Source organism: Macrobrachium rosenbergii, chromosome 36 (assembly GCF_040412425.1).
Source record: "Macrobrachium rosenbergii isolate ZJJX-2024 chromosome 36, ASM4041242v1, whole genome shotgun sequence".
Taxonomy (NCBI): Eukaryota; Metazoa; Arthropoda; class Malacostraca; order Decapoda; family Palaemonidae; genus Macrobrachium; species Macrobrachium rosenbergii.
The window spans coordinates 29,460,168-29,465,594 of record NC_089776.1 but is presented as its reverse complement, the minus strand read 5'-3'; positions in this window follow the sequence as shown (position 1 = coordinate 29,465,594).

The following is a 5,427-nucleotide window of genomic DNA, read 5'->3' as shown; positions in this document are numbered from 1 at the left end:
GAATGATTCCAGAGTTGTTTTCTCTTCTTCATATTGTCAATCCTTGTCACATTCTTTGATGGGGATAAATATTTTTGCGGGTAATATTTCGATGCCTATACTGTTCGATCCAAAAAATCGTATCAATGGCATTTTCTATAATTCAACCATGACGAAAATAATGACGATTATATTAACAAAACCACAGAGTTAGTCCGTTCCTCTTATCCTTGTAAGAGAACTAGAGAAATCAAGTAAAAAATAAGACTTTTTTTTAATTTTGCCATAGCATATTTCATAATAAACAGAAGCATAATAGCAAAAACGCGATATTCGTGAATTTGATTTACTTTTTGGCCACAAACACTTTACACAAAAGGACCTAAAAAGTATTTTAGAAGACAGAAAAGAGAGAGGACTACATATAGAATCTGGGTTCGTCTTTCTCTAGTGAACTTATGAAGAAGGTTTGCCTCCTGAAAAGACTTAAATCTCAAGCGTAATCAAAACAAAACTCCCAACACTACGTCACCAGCGAGCTTCTCCCCAACGTCCACTTCATCAAGACCAAAATCTTTGCGATAAACTTGTGTTTTGGGGACGAACGCTGTAACTCTGAGCGGAGACAAGGCTCATAATTCTTTCCCATTAAAGTTTCGTTTGGTGAAAGAGAAATGCGCTATCAGCAGAGGAACAAGTCTAAGTATGCGATGACAAGCTGGAAAATTTGTCTTGAGTGCGTCACAGAGAGAGAGAGAGAGAGAGAGAGACATAAAATTTGCCATATGTCAAGAAGCAACTATAATTGCATTTATTGACTGGAAACTTTCGCTTTATGTACTACACCAGGCTCCGCAGCTGAATACAGAATTACATTGCAACTCCATAGTACAGTTTCTCAAGGACAGTAATTTGACTAACCATTTCTTCCTTTTTTGTCGCGTCCCTCATTATCATTAGTAGCCAATTCTAAGAAACCTAATGAAAACGTCAGTAATAAAATCAAATAAGTTACGAACAAGGGCAGGGTCACATGACAAGCAGTAATATTAAAGATTCTTAATAGCAGGCAGTCAACACCTTCCCTCTGAGAGGATGTGAAAAGTCAGAGACAAAATACTTTCTGACCTTTCAGTTAATTTCTTCTTCATTTAAGCCAAGCAATCTCAGGATGAGACGTCTCGTTCAGGAGCCTTTCTTTTCGCTAGTCGGCTTACCATGATGTGATCTGTTGAAAAAGGGTCCATTAGACTAGACCGTAATTTTATTATTTTATTTTTTATTTTTATTTTTCATGAAAAAGCTTCATCTCCAAGACCTAGGAATATTGTACTATTTGTATTTGTGTTTCATAAATATATATATATATATATATATATATATATATATATATATAATATAATATAATATAATATAATATAATATAATATAATATAATATAATATGTGTGGGTGTATACACTGGCATTTACAGGATTACCGTGGTAGGTTTACAAAAGCAATGCAGAAGGTTGTCATATAAATTTTTCAGAGACAATAGTGTTATTTAATATATATATATGTCCGACTCCTGAACTTAACTTTTGTTTTCCAGGCTTTTCTGGCTATTTTCAAAAAAAGTTTTGAATCTTTTACTTTTAACTTATTTTCACAATTTTAAATATAATAGCTTTTAGACTCATTACACAAAGAGGAATTCTTTACCAAATTAAATGGTACTTTGAAGGTCAGAAAAATATTCAAGTTTAAATAGTTATATATATATATATATATATATATATATATATATATATATATATATATATATATATATATATATATATATATATATATATATATGTGTGTGTTTATATGAGAAAGTTAGTGGATACAGAGATTCAGCATCTTGTCTGAATTACACACAAGAACGAGGCTGGCACTTAAACCTTACGGTTCCTTTGCATGTGTTAGTGTGACATTCTTGGTATTATTCACGCACCATTTCGGTCCAAGGAAATGTGACAAAGCCTTAAGGCCCATATAAGATACATTTTCTTTTTATAGTTTCCACTGTTTCTATTTTCCTGTAGTTCTGATCTCTCTCCTGAGCAATTAGCTTTGCTAATTGTAGAGCTAATTCATTCCATTTTGAGTCGTCAGTTGCTCGATGGAAATAGAGGAAATTACGAATGGCGTCGAGAGAGTCACACCTCTTGAGAAAAATCAAGCCTTCTTCCCCATCTCTGGTCTTGTCCCAGTCTTCTTTAATTTCCGGAACGAAGCTGAGAGAAAATTAAATCATTTGGGAACTAAACAACACTAGATAAGTCTCTATTGGAAATTCAGAGGTTCAAGTCAAGCGCAGTTGCAATGCATTGCTACCATAGTACTAGTCTCCTTGCATTCTGCTGGCCGCGAGTTCAATCTCCGAGCGGCCAATGAAGAATAAGAGGAATTTATTTCTGGTGATAACAATTCATTTCTCGCTATAATGCGGTTCGGATTCCACAGTAAGCTGTAGGTCCCGTTGCTAGGTAACCAATTGGTTCTTAGCCACGTAAATAGCCACGTAAAATAAATCTGATCCTTCAGGGCCAGCCCCAGGAGGCTGTTAATCAGCTCAGTGGTCTGGATTAAACTAAAGGTATACTAACGTTCTCCTCGCATTTCAATACATTTTTATCTATTTGTTAATTTATTAAGTTTTTTTTTTTTTTTTTAAGTGAATGGGATTTCTTCTTTGTTGGATTTCACTTTACTTCCTCTTACTTGTTCTTAATGAACACCTTAATATTCTTTGAAGCTCCAATTTCAAGTCAATGGCCCTGTGATCTTGTTCGATATAAATAGGTTCCATCTTCTGAATAATAATAATAATAATAATAATAATAATAATAATAATAATAATAATAATAATAATAATAATAATAATCAAACTACCTGAGTAAAAAAAAAAAATAATATACCAATGATCATCAGCGAAACTGGGTTATAGATTTGACCGAACTGAGGTAGTGACTCCATGTAAATTTAGTTCAGTTTTATAGTCGCCCAACCCCATTGCAAATGTTGCACTTAAATATGGGAAATGAATTAGTTACGGATTAAAACCCGTTGCAATCATCCACTTTAATCAATTACTACGAACACGCAGATCGTTGAACTTGTAATTGATCATTTATAACGTCGTTATCTTTTACAAATGGAGCGCTAATTGAGTGTGTATTTCCATTCATTAGTTAGCTAGGAAATCAAACCTGTAGTTATTCATTTTTTTTATATGCGGTTTATATAGTGATTATTTCAGTAAAAACATTTTTTAAATGTTAACTGAAGGAGAAATGAATAGTTATCATTGTAATACCACTAAGTTTTCATTGTAATTCAATAAAATTCCCCGTCTATCGTCTCCTGGTGAAAGGAAAAGAACCGGGGCCGATATACGAAAAATGCATTAAATAAATATTCCCCAGAATCCTTGGGGGAATCTCGAGTATTATGAGTCACTTCTTGAGGATGAGCGAACGAAAAGAGTATTCCTCATTAGAACGGTTACATAGGCCATTCATGAAATAACGACGGGAACTAGTTCGTGACGGCGCTATTCACAGGAGGGGTAATGCTTACAGTGCGTCGCTCGTGTCACACCGTAGTCAGTGCTTCCGTCCTATCTGCCGAGTCTTATTCCTTGTTTTAGTGTTCTCATTCATGAACCTCAGTGAACCCTACAATGTGACATTTGTTTCGTTGAATTAATATATAATGATCATAATGATTAACAATAATGGAATATTCTTAGTCATAGCATTATAAGTCTACTTTTTATAATTGTTTTCCGAAATATGGTTTTTGTCATTCTAGTAAAATAGGTTGATGGAGTAGAGATGTGTGTAGTTTTGTTTTTTGCCGCAGAATGATAAAATGTTGAAATATCATTCCATTTATTTAGCAGGCCATTCCAATGTGAATCTCTGTCAAGAATCAGACTTGGAAGAATTTTGGAAAGTATGTGGACCAGCAAGAGAGCAAGAGAGAGAGAGAGAGAGAGAGAGAGAGAGAGATTCATAAAATGACGTAGGAGCTTTGATCTAATTCAAATTCAGATCTTTATTCATATGCAGTACATATAATTACATGAATTACATATATTTCTAAAATTACATAGATAAAATCTTACTCGACACACAGAAAGTTTAAAAGTAAAATAGTTTTATCTGCTTCGCAAGATGTAACCAATGTATCAGTCCTTTCATTAAATTAATTTTTCCATCTCTTCATATTTATCACTTTTCTTTAGTAATTGCCTAATACAACTCACAGTCTACTGTAATGGAACCTTAGAAATTTATAGACCTAATGGAAAGAAGCATAGGAGGAAATAAATTAGTATAAAAACACAACGTCACATCAAATAAAATCAGGAAAGCGAGAAATGAAGAGATTTCAGAAAAGAAGGAGAAATTCCGAGAACTTTTCAGCTGTGGCGTGACTTAGCGCTATGACGGCACTAGCCCCGTATGCGGCTGAACTGACATTCTGTATAAAAGCAGGATATCAGAAGTTCTGCCACGGCGAATAACGCCTTATAACACCTTAAATGACAGAGTCCTGCCATAACTTCCATTGGCGGAATTCCTGGTCCAAATTGAAATGGGAATCTACTAGGTTATGGATGGCGCTAGACTGTAGGAACGCGATATAGGGCCCCTGGAATCCATTATGCATGACTGGGTTGATTCATATCGACTCGCTTGTAATTGTTTTAGCGACCGGTTTGTTTCTGTCAGTCGATGGCCATATTTGCTTCTGGGCTGGGATGCGGAGAAGAATCAATTCGTTAAACCCGACATTTGCTCGTTAATGATTTTGTTTTTCTTTCATATTCCACAGTATTCGCATTTGATGGTTAAAAATGTATTTCAGCTCACGGTGATGTGTTTTGGAATAATTCGAACTTGAAACGTTAGGAAACATATGAGTTATGTATGTATATATATATATATATATATATATATATATATATATATATATATATATATATATATATATATATATATATATATATATATATATATATACATACTTGAACACCAGAAAAGACATCAGACAATTGAAGGTGTGATACCATCTTTTGAGAACTGAAGAACTATGTAGTTGCGTGTGTGCGTGTGTGTGTGTGTGTGCGTGTGTGTGTGTGTGTGTGTGTGAGTGTGTGTGACCGCTGGAGTGACACAGATAAACAGACAGACCCATTAGCCTACCAGTGGAAAAATTAACGTAAACGATATGTGTGAATAATCCTGCACTGTTTCTCAGTGATGCCCTTTCCAGATATAACTTGGAATACTTCCCTTTAGTGCAGCAGATAATTGAATATTTCATAAGAATCGTTCAGATAGTGAAACAAGCATGAAATTTTGCACAAGTGCTCTTTAAAGTTCCTTCTATCAGAAGAAAGGGCGCTGGCCAC